This window comes from Lepisosteus oculatus, chromosome 22 (assembly GCF_040954835.1).
Source record: "Lepisosteus oculatus isolate fLepOcu1 chromosome 22, fLepOcu1.hap2, whole genome shotgun sequence".
NCBI lineage: Eukaryota > Metazoa > Chordata > Actinopteri > Semionotiformes > Lepisosteidae > Lepisosteus > Lepisosteus oculatus.
The window spans coordinates 11,114,880-11,127,397 of NC_090717.1; the positions used below are offsets into that span (position 1 = coordinate 11,114,880).

General features: G+C 42.5%; 1 long non-coding RNA gene across 1 annotated transcript in view; it reads right to left on the bottom strand.

Moving 5' to 3' along the window:
• Positions 1-334: 334 nt before the first annotated feature.
• LOC107079760 (uncharacterized) overlaps positions 335-12,518 on the bottom strand; it is a 43,229-nt gene continuing 31,045 nt past the window's right edge. Inside the window, exon 3 of the long non-coding RNA XR_001480672.2 lies at positions 335-1,296. This is a non-coding gene — a long non-coding RNA (uncharacterized lncRNA). The remainder of the gene's footprint in view (positions 1,297-12,518) is intronic.

Here is a 12,518-nt window from a genome sequence, read left to right on the forward strand (position 1 = left end):
TGGTACTTAATGTTATCAGGCTCCCCCTCTCCGTGCCCTCCTAGTTCGGCCTCAGATGTCTTGAAACAGCTTTTGTGAGGAAAAAGGAAAGAACTGAGAAGTAGAGTAAAAAGATGAGTGTCACATATAAGAATAACAGCACTAAAGTGCTCCAAAAAGCACACATACAACACATATTAGATGAATTGAAGAGAGATCCTTACTGTAGCTCAGAATGAACCGTAAGTATATTCTTTCACTTTCTCTGATCTCTGTCCACTTTCTGTGCCCTATGACCTGTCTGTTTCTGAACTGTAGACATAGACCTAACATCCACACTGTGTGCTGAGAAAATATTTTAAATGTCGCATTTACAGAAAACACAGAAATAGATTTTTAATAACTGGATATAACTTTAAACAGACCACAATGTCCAATTTACACATCACCTCTGCCTGTGTCATATGGAAGGTTACTATAACCAACGGAACAACTGCTTTAACTACATTAAAGGGAGGGTATCCAAGATGTTGCCATGTTCCTTATCTGTATCATCAATCACAATTCAAAGGAAGAAACAAGGGGATAATCACCCTATGTATTAATGCTGTGATCCACTAGAGACTTCCCTCAATCAGCACATCACCCAGGATGGCAGGTGTGATCTTGAGAGACATCTGGGATTGTGAAGGAATTCATCTGAGTGACACTGCAGCAGAAATTCAGGCAGCAGGCCAGATTAACACTAATTCGGCATTCGTGATTACAAGAGAAGTTTTCAAAGCTACCACAAAGATAAGAGCCATAAACCTCAGTTGTAATTTTAAAGCAGGATGCAAATAGGTCTTTCAGTCCTGATGATTGCAAATAATTTTTAAATCTGTCTTTTTACCCATCTGTGGTTTGATCATGAAAGCTTTTTTGCCCCTGGCCGTGTTCCTTGTGCCCATTTCAACTGGTATTTGTGGCTCCCAGTTCTCTGTCTGGGCATTGAAGGGGTTAACCCTGCAAAAGGCTTTAGTCTTTCAATGTGACAGATATCAATTGTGCACATTGGACATAAAAAATATTAGCTGGGTTTCAGAACAACAAGGTGAAAAATTGGATCCAACAGGCTCTGTGGCTTCCACTTCAGTGAATTATTGATTCTCTCCTGGATGCTGGAAGGTGTTTCCAGCACAAGGGGTCTGGTAGCTGTCACCGAGGACTTCTGGGAGATGGAAGTGGCTGTCACCTTCTTAAAAGAACAGAGAAACTGTGGCTGCCTGCGTTTAATGGGGACCAGCGTAGACATCGGCTGCGGTCACATCTCAGAGTCTGCGAGGGACAAGGGAAGAGGAAGGAGTCTGTAAGCCACTGAGCTGGAAGCTGTGAAGTCCTGTTTGGGGACAGGAGAGACAGGCTGTGGTACGCACGGTGACCCCTCATGTGGGCTGGCAACAGGCCGAAATGGAAGGTGTAGTGAGCACTCGAGCACAAGAGCGGGAAGCAGGAGCCTCACACGCTGCCAACATATCGGAGATCAATAAGAAGACAGCTCTACTTAAAAGAACAAGGTGGTTTCTCTAGTATCATACACTGGTGTATTATGTGCATGTCATCCAACTGTGCTTCGCTGCTTCTTGTAATCCTTCCTTTACTGTCACTGAGTGCAGGACCTCCAGGAGTGGGGAGAGATCAACCCAGCTGTCTCCCACTTTCTGACATTCCTTCTTATTCCCAGTGCCCATTTCTCAGAGAAAACTATGATGCTGGGGCTTAACTTTTCAGAATCAAAGAAAAACACATCTCGTGACTACAGGTCGTGCAGTGTCCAGTCGAGAGCAAAATTTAAAAAAACAAATGAGAGTAAAACACCCCACTATAAAAGCCTGACCTCTCAGAACCAGGTCAGCTGGCTGTTCAGCAGCAGGCAGTATGCAGGCCACCACAGTAGAAGCAAGCTTATGCTGTGCTTTGCTGATTGACTGTGGAGTTCATTTTGGTTCAATATTTGGTGGGTGAGAAACTTGCCATTGCTTGGCATTACTGCTCACATAAGTTCATGGCTTGTACATTTGGTTCTTGCTGAATTTAAAGTTGGTAGAAGGTTTTTCTTATTTTCTTATTTTAATAAGTGTATGTACTATATAGGTCTGCATTCATTTGACTGCAGTCTTAAATACCTTTCTTGGGCAGTAATATTTACTCCAGTCTCCTCGAGCTCTAGCAGTTCAGCTCCAGTGTGAAGGTTTTCTGGTTAAAGACATAATAGTCCTATCCTACATATAGAGAAACAGGAGCAGGTGGAAGCTACAGTAAATCCACTTTGAAGAGTGTAAAGAGTAAAAACTACACTCTTACTCCTTTGTGGTATGGGAGTAGGCTCTACCTGGTCCTTTGCAGCCTGCAATCATATGCAGAGTCTCACTTGAACCTTATCTGAAGGTAATAGAGTTTTCACTCTGACATTTGAAAACAGTTGAAGAAACGGCTATGTTTTTGCCACAAGCCCTAAGGAATAATTAATACATAAAATCCATGTACACACTACAGTCTGACAGTATAAAATAAGAAAACACTTAACAGACTATATTTATGGCAAATTTTCAATATATTGATTATCAATATAAAATCCACTTGCAATGTCACATCACAATTTCACTTTCTAGATGAGCACCCTTCCAACAACACTGCACATTACAAAAGCTGCTCTCTTTATATCGATAGACTCTGCCTTTTGAAGGTTCCTGTCTCATTCTGTACTACTCAACATTACATATCTGAAACTACTTAAGATCTACAGACCTCCATACTCCAGTTAACACTAGTGCTGGATGTTTAGACAAAAGAACACACTCACATTTCTGCCCCCTCTTTGCCTTGACAATTTGTACTTATACATTAAGATCTACTCCTTAGAAAACTATAACTGCTCTGGCAATAAAGCCTAATTTGGGTAAATTAGCTTAAGGCTAGGGCTGATTGCAATGTATGACCTAATAACATTACATTAAAACATCCCTGGGCTCCTAAGCTTTAAATACTGCTTTTGTGAGTTATCTGAACTCCTGAGGAGTTAGTGAATTTAACTGAACTGACATTGGACAAAGGCATTTCTAATGTGGATACAACAGCTTTGAAGATGATGCTCCTTTTTCTGTTTCTGTACACTAATGAGCCTCCAGGCCTGTAAACATAAAATTTTCAATTTCAAACACAGGTGACAGTTTTTGGAACAATAAGACCAGAAAGAAGACAAAGCTCTCATTCACCAAATGAAGGCATTTTCCTAAAATTGCCCCAGTCTATAATCTCTTAAATATTCATGAAAAACGCTGCTCCATAAACAATTTTCTGTCCTAATCAAAGTGAAAAAATGGGTTAAACTGAACAAAAGAATTCTGAAAACACATATGAGAAGAGGCAGATACCTGCCTTTCTTACTGTAAGCTTTCTGTGTGTGTTACAGCGCATGGGATACCATCAAAAGAACTTGCAGCGGGAATCGCGATACACATGCAACGCTGCGGCGCAGCTGCATCTGAACCCTACAGAAGGCGATCAAGACATCAACAGGGAAATTCTGCAGTCAGCAAGGAGTTAAGAGGCAGTAAATTGGGCCCAGCAGATAAACAGAAATCATCATTAGTCGTGGCTCATCGTGCCGCTGTGATCTCTGCCCGAGAGATAATCGGCAGCTCCTGCTCACCGCGCGGCCATATTTCAAGTTAAAGAGGAAGGCGCGACCTGGCGGGTCAGGGGAATGAAAGGGCCCGTTTGACAGGTCAGTGGGCGGCTGTCTGAAGAAAGGGCCAGGTCAGGGGTCAAACTAACATCAAGATAGGCATGAGCGTTCAGGTCAGCCACCGCCTCTCCCTCCGCAGAGACAGGCGGGCAGCCCGCCAGACATCTGAGCCCGCCGGAGTCAGGCCGCAGACAGGGAGATTAGGGGTTCTTCATCAGCCTCATTATTACTGCTGTTGTGGTTATTGATGATGTGGATGAAATTTTTATTATTATTTTCATATTAACATAATTCCTATTACTGCCAATGCATCTCTTGCACTGAGCAAAATATGAGATACTTGAGATACTATAGTACTTTGCCAGTCTCATCCTTATTTGTATTGGCTTATTTCTATTGTATATTTACTTGACTTTTTGCCACATTATCTAAACCCTCTCCACCCTTATCCTACATTATCATTTACTTTAAAATGTTACACATTCAAACTGCATATCATGTTTCATAGCCCAAAGATTATTTCAAAACTCTGCATGAGAAAATACCTTCTGACTAATTTGTCACCTGTTGAGCAGACATGTTGCCATCATTATTAATACCATTATGGTCAAAGTTGTCTTTATTATTACTGTCTTTATTAGCATTATAATTACATTTGTGAGACCATGCACATCTTAAACACTACCCATGCTATTTACTCATAGCAGGTTGCCAAATGCATCCAGTCTGTTTGTGAATAGGAGGATGTGTAGCTTCGTACTGAAGACATCAGCCCAGGTGAGTGCTTCATGGCAGGAAATCAGGCTTTATGTGGACCTTTACTTACAAAGGAACAGCCCTCATAACTTAATCGCAGGACAGGACAATGAGAGAGAATATTCTGGCTTAATGTCTTTTGTTTTGTTTCATTTACAGAAAATCATCAAACTTTCTAAATCCTGAGTGATCCAAACTCCTTGCAATGCCCTTGACGTCTAACCATGTCACCCATTCACAGGGTAGACACTGGGAGTTAGTTCTATTCTGGAGCTCAATCAGTTTAGTCTGGTGGTACAGTTAGTCAGAAGAGCCCTCAGTAATCTCTGACCTCCTCATTATTTCGGAGAAATTTCATAAGTTCTTCACAGTACTTTTTTGCACCTATGTTAAACATATTATGACCCTGAAAAATGGAGAGTGTCCACAGAACAGTTACAGAACTATGCTTGCCATTCAAATAAACACAAGACAGGTTGCACTTGATTTTGTTTATACAGTATGCTCGTGCATATCTATTGTACATACACAGCCCATACCAGCAAAATTATGAAATAATTTTATTATAAAAGCATCCCCTGTAGCAGCTCCTCATGGGTGCTGCTTCTAAAAATACTAAATCGCAGTGAGATTTAGCCCATAAAATGGATTCCTGAACCAGTTCAAAATCCCGTGTGACAAAATGGGAATCAAACCAAGCCCTCCCTACAAACACGGGACCTGTGAGACCTAGCAGAGACTGAAGAAGGCAAAGGACAAATAGCACCCGTCACTGCACATTGAGGTAATCAACGTAAGGAGCCAGAATGACGGGCAGATTGCACAGACTGTAGCAGCCCCTTCATATAATCCCAGACTAGAGACAAGACTCAGCCAGCCTCACCCTCCCGAATAAAAATCTGGGATTACAGTCTGAGGATCCATAACCCCCGGCTCGTCATTAGACTCTTATTAGCCGTTGTGTTAGAGGGAAAGCTGGGGTCAGGTCTCGCCATCAGTCAGTCTGTCTGGCACCAGGCTCTAGCGCAGCTGAGCGAGATGTGTGAGAGACCCCTGCTGCCAAGAGGCAGGCAGGAAGGAGGAACAAACCGCTCCTAATGGAGACATGACATGTTCGGTCGGGCGGAAACTCAAACAAACGATTAAGGGGCCGTGGAATCTTCAGGGCTGTGGGCTTCCCCCTCTGCTAAGTCTGGCAAGAGCGGGACTTTAAAGAGCCCTGCTGGACAGGCACTGCTCCTGTAAGGCATCTTCCAGGACTGCTGTCCCAGAGTCCAGTCAAGGGCGTTACTGCACAGGAAGACACTACTGTGCGCACCTCGCTGAGCGTGGGATGAGGGATGAGGGGCTTCATATGCAAAAAACATTTTAGCAATTTATTTTCAAAAATGTTATAAGGTAACCCTAAAATACAATGAAAGAACTGAAATCCCTATACATGGGGTAAGGTGACACAGGCGCACACTCATTAACATTGCTGCCTTGCAGCTCTGGGGCCCTGGGTTCAATTCTGAGCCTGGGGTGCTGTCCGTGTTGAGTTTGTATGTCCTCCCTGTGTTTCTGTGGGTTTCCTCTAGGTGCTCTGAGTTCCTCCCACAGTCCAAAGACATACTGGTAGGTTAATTACCTTGTGGGAAAACTGTCTCTGGTACAGGTATGTGCCTCTGAGTGGGCCCTGTGATGGACTGGTATCCTGTCCATGGAGTACCCCACCTTCTGCCCACTGCCTGTATTGGATAGACTCCTGCTCCCCCGTGACCCTGAACTGGATAAAAATGGATAGACCTCAAATCTGGCCTTTTCTGGAAGCCTGTTTATGTTTCATTGGTACCATTCACATGAATGCACTTCTGACTCTCAAATCTGACAGCGTGCTTTCTTTTCGGTTCTGTGTCCCCCATGGTCCAATGGAAAAACAGCAGAGGTCCCTGTTACATCACCAGGCTGGGCCTGGAATGAGTCGAGCGCTTTTTAATGGGATCAGAAGAAAGCCGGTTTCTGATAAGGGTCAGAGTGCCATAGCCTCCAATGCCAAAGATTGATTCAAACTCTGTTTGCCATGCTCTGATGAAGGAAGTGACCTAATGAGCTCCCAACAGTGAGTGCAGAGTCAGATTAGGGTGACTCAGGATCACACGCAGAGCCCTGCACATGAACACGAAAGGTTGCATTTTTCATTTCCTGAAGATGGTCTGCTCTGCAAACCAGGCAAACACTGGCACTTTGAAGAACAGAAACTGACATTTCTGCAGGTTTTGTTTGACAAAAACAGTAAAGGCTGACCACCAGGCTTACTGACCTACTTTTTATGTTTGTTTGTAAATGACTTACTTTGTAATAAACAGAAACGGTCAAGTCAAGTTAAATGTTGATTATACTTTATTTTATTTTTCCTCTGAAAAAGAAAAGCATTGAAATTTGTGAACACCTTTTCTGTTCTGTTCCACAGAGAAGAAAGGAAAATGCTTTCAATTCAGGAACTTAAAATACTTCAGCTTCTCAGGTCATAATTAATATTAGCAAACAATGGTTTGTAATCTGTCAGTCCCCTGCATACAAACCACATAAGTACAGCGCTAAAGGTCACATGCCTATCCAATGGGAAATTAAGTTGAAATAATTGCTTGTCATTTCGTGTCCTGCTTGGCTTTTGCAAAATATGCAAATATATTGTTTTGCATAATATATATATTAATAAAATATTAATTTGAAATTTCAGTTGAACATTGGCCTCAATTCCTTCTGCGCCTGACATTCAACTTTCTGAGCCTCCCACTACGTCAAGGGAAAGATGGAACTGGCCTGGAAAGAAGACCAGGACATGGACTACAGCGTCCTGGGTCTCAGGCAGGAAACCAGTAGCTGTTGATGAAGTGAGTGAAGTCCCCTCATGCGCATGTGTTTTGATTAGCAGGTAATGATCTTTGATTTAATGCGCTGAATGGAAAAGCACGGCGCTGATTGAATTCCCAGGGATGCTCGGCCGACCTGGAGCCAGTGTCACTTCTCATTACGGTTATCGGTGCTCCAGCCTCTCCTAATCTCCCCCAGCCTCTGCCTCTCGGCTGGAGGGGACTGCGTAATGATATCAATAGCGGCAGGGGTGCAATGAATACAAATCCCTCAGCAGAATGTTTGGACAAGAATTTGCTCCCATTTTCCGCCCCTGTCTGTTCCAGACACTAAGAACCTTTTGGACCCCTGTTGGTGGGGGGGCCTAGATATGTATGGCAAAGACGATGCAGTTTAAGTACTGCAGCATGAAGCATTGTTCGGCAGTGAAGGAAGAGATGACCCACCATGTCAAACCAGCTGTCCCAGACATGCAGTTTGACTGTGAGCTGCTGAATCTCATCAGAAAAAAAACTCATCCAAAAAAGAATAAAGACATTTTTTGCTCATTGAGTAAATCACATGTAAACTACCTTCCAAGGAAATAAATAGTTTTAGTACTCTGATTGACAGCTTCCCGCTCAGGAACATGAATGAAAACAGGTTGTTCCTTTCAGGTTCCTCTGCAGAAATCAAACTTGTGGCCTCAAGTAAAACAGCCTTCAGGAACAGGAACCTGGTTTCCTCTCCTGGTTTTAACACGCCAGGGAAACAGAGCCTGTAACAAAAGTGTGTTCATGGACTGGGTGGAATGACCCCCAATTAAGCAGGGAGAGTTAATACAGTTCCTTGTCCTAATTAACCCCAGTGGAAAATACACAAACATGGCTATAATTTAGGCCTGCAAGGGCAACAAGAACTTGTTTATCAGCAGCTTTAGGGAGGGAATGAGGCCGAGCTATAACCAAGTATTTGCTCAGGTTATACAGCTATTCCCTGCTGGAAATTTACTGTATGTAGTAACTGAATTTGTACTTTTTTATCCTAATGAATTGACACACGTCTTTCAGTAACCGACATATTGAACTTTTCTGGTCTGCACTTTTCTTATCCTACATCCTTCGTTAGATAGCACTCAATTTATTATTTGTCCAAGATTCTGTAAGATATCTTCTGGGTAATAAAACATATATTGTGTCAATTCTACCGGTTCTGTAGTAAAAAGTATTTTTTCTCTTTGCCTCCAGGCACTTACAGACCCATCTGCTTACCTTCTTGACTGACAGCATGAAAACAGCTGTGAGGTTTGGCAAAGCATGTTTCCCAGACCTGCTGCTATGTGAGGCCTCTCAAAGAAGTACTACTGTAGATTCTAGAGGGGAGAAGGACTGCATCACGTCTGGCATTCAACAGTGGGGTGCTAACATGGAAACACACATTGGCCAATTCAAAAACACGCAAACATCAGCCCACCCAAAGCAGAAAGATTTGATTTCTCATTTCTAAACGCTACTTTTTTGGAAAGAAATATCCATCCACCCAGAGCTTTCAAGCAAGCAATGAGCCCAAGGCGGGATACACTCTCTGCACTGTATGGCAGTCTGTCTCAGGGCACAGACACACAACTTCCCATCAGGGCCCATTTCAGTGAGTGACATGCTGCTCTTCCAGTGAGGGTTATCTCTCCTGTCAGGCACAATGGAGCCTGCAACATGTTAAATGACAAACAGCCCATTGGGTGAGCATGTGAAGTAAAAATAATAATAATAATAATAATAATAATAATAATAATAATAATAATAATAATAATCCTTACACTTATACAGTATAGCTCTTTTCTGGAAACCCCACTCAAAGTGCTTTACTGGTCAATGGGAGTCCCCTCCATCACCAACATGTGTAGCTCCCACCTGGATGATGTGATGGCAGTCATAGTGTGCCAGTACCCTCACCACACACCAGCTATCAATGGGGAGGAGAAATGACGCCACTTCATAGATGGGGATTATTAGGAGGCCATAATTGGTCAAGGTCATGGGGAAATTTGGCCAGGACACCGGGGTAACTTTCCAAGAAATACCCTGAGATTTTTAATGACCACAGAGAGTCAGGACACGGGTTTTATATCTCGTCTGAAGGACAGCGGTGTTTTTACAATATAGTTTCCTCAACAAAATACTTTTACAGTACATTAGAACCCACACAGACCGCAGGGTGAGCACCCATTACTGGTCCCGCTAACACCTCTTCCAGCAGCAACCTTAGCTTTCCCAGGAGGTCTCCCATCCAGGTACTGACCAGGCTCACACCCACTGAGCTTCAGTAGGTTACCAGTTGTCAGATGCAGGATGATACAGCATTTCAACATCTTGACTAGTCTTCTAATTAAAAAGTGGTTATTCAAAAGAGATAGAAGAAAAACTCAAATTATTACAATATGCTATATGTTCTCTATTTTAGATCGGAATTTGGGACAAAGGAAGAAGTAAAACTGCAACACACACTTTCTTCCCAACCCAATCAATGTCATGAGGCAATTCTGCTCATTTTGTGCTAAATGATCAGCTCTGTTTGACTGCTGTACTGTATATCTTGCAGGGAAAAGACCAGTGACAGCATTCCTCAGAAACCTCACATTCTTCACTGATTAGTTACATAAGAAGCAGACTGTATGTGTCATCTGGGTAAGGCACAGTCATGGATTTATGATGGCCCTACTGTGTGTGTGGTGGGGGTTGGCGATGGGCAATTAAACACAAATATACGTCTTTATGTTTTGATGATTCATCGTTAAACCAGTTGAGGAAAACTGAAGTCAAAACATAGGCTGTCAACTGGTTTCTTTCAACATTTAACAGGTTTATATTTGAAGTTCTGGATATGTATGGTAGGAACAGAAGGTTAATGCGGCGCTCCTTTGAGAAACGTGCATCAAAGAAGGATTAGGTCTTAAGGGAAGGTGCTTATCAGTGGAGTCCCTGAAAGGCTGGTCTAGATTTCAAAATCAAAACATGAAAAAGTCAGTGAAGAATTAGTCAGCATTACTACAGAAAGCCACTTGAATGACCGCAAGGGGGTATTAAGGTCAAGAATGTGGTGTGGTTCTAGAGCTGGGGCTGAAAATCTTTTACTCCCTACTGGCACCCAGCCAGGCTGTGACTCCAGAGTCATTTACCTTTCATTGAGCCACTGTGGTGGGCCAGTTAGGGGACTGGCTACAATGCAGCTGCTGCTGTCTGCCCTCACACTGTTCCGTCATATTTAATTTTTCCACAGCCATCTGTTCGGCATCTTTCAAAAACATACAACAGAGAAGAAAAACGCCAGAAAATCTGTATTATGTCCCAAATGAGAATAAGAGACACTTGCGAAATTTCCTTAAACATCCGTGGCTGATCTGAAAGTATGAGAGACCCTTTGAGTCATTCTAATGTATCCCACAATGTCAAAACTGGTCCTGAAATATAGTATGTGTCCCGTACCAGATTCTTATGGAAAAGCAAAAGAGCTCATTACTTGTGACACAGCTAACTAGTGCCCTATCTCCTTAAAGCACTCACGCTCTCAAAAAACAACCTTTCAATAAACATACACTTCAGAAAATCCTGTTATTCTTTCACAAATGGTTAAAAAACAACCCTTTTTCAATGTTGTGCATCTCGAACTATTTAACAAATAACCTTTCTGGTCAGAAAACTCCCACCCTCCATGCTCTAGCCTGTGTGTCTACTTCAGGATTGGGCAACTAAACTGTTTGCTTATTATTCCTTTGCAGGCTCTCCCAGGAGATTTGTACTCCACACTGGTACCGAGTTGTTTCAGCATTGTGTCTTGTCATTGACAAACACAGACACCGCTGTGAAGCTTAGGAATAACACAAACAGCAAATAAACAAATATGCAAACCTCCAGCTACTCAGGATCCTTGTGCTTCTGTCATTTGACAGCCTTGTTTCCACACCATGCTTTCTTTCTAGAGCAAAACTGCTCCCCATTAATTATGGATGGGTAAAAGTGCATTCCTCAGCTTCTTCTCACACCATCATTTCCATAAAACAACATCTCCCTTTTAGAGGTGCTCTTTCTTGGTGTTTTCGGGACTTGTGAATAATGAATAGTCCTGTGTTTGTCACCTGTCACACTAAATGCAAATAAAATCATGTCTGCTGCATCTAACCACCCCCAGCCCTGACACATACACACAAAAAACAAAAGGGAAACTCATGCATATTACAGTAATCATAACAGGCATCCTTGGGTTTTGTCTCGCATGACTGGCCACTGTAACTCCATTCAGGATCTCTAAAAGAACTAGGTGGAGATCTTACAGCCTCAAGGAAGGCTGCAGAGAAGGACCTTAAGGTATTGCAGGGGAGCTGGAGCCTATTCCAGCAAGCAACTGGCCCAGGGCAGAAGTCCAATTAACCTACCAATATGTCTTTGGACTGCGAGATGAAACCAGAGCACCTGGAAGAAACTCACATGAACACAGGAAGAACATACACATTCCATGAAGACAGCATCCCAGGAATTAAACCCAGGGCCCCAGAGCTGCAAGGCAGCAATGCTAAACACTGCCCCACCATGCTGCCTAGGAGTTTCATTGGAATTTTTCTATTTCCTGCTATTGAGCAAGTCAAACCTTTCCAGAATTAATACGAGCCTTAAACTTAACACATATAGATATGTGGATTTTGATTTTTGAAAGAGCAAAGTTAACATCCACATTGTGCTGTGGCTGTTGAGGGAGCTTCCTGTTTCCAAGCGCAGGTTGCTCACTATAGGTTTAAACAGTACACTACAAGAGACCCCCAACCCATCTGTTCAGCATGAAGGAGCCAGGAGCATTCCCAAATTGCTTGAATGTGAATATTTGTATGTGAATTGTTTTTAAATTCCAAAATAAAAAAAATAAAATTCCAGAAATCTGATTGAAATCTATACTATTGCTTACTTACTGGTAGCAGTAGACTATGTAGAATCTACTTTTTTTCTCAGTGGATGAGCTCTGTTACTTATGTCCTTTTCCACAATTACAAAGCTGTGAACAATCACTGGCAATTACAAAGTGAATATAAAAAGCTGATAATACATGTCAATTAATCACTTAGGCACATATGGGTGGGAGACTACAAATGTCTTAAAAATATAAGGAGTTTGAACAAACAGGTGCTATAGTTTCATCAGTAATTATGCTTTATTGTCTGAAACACCTCACCTTGAAA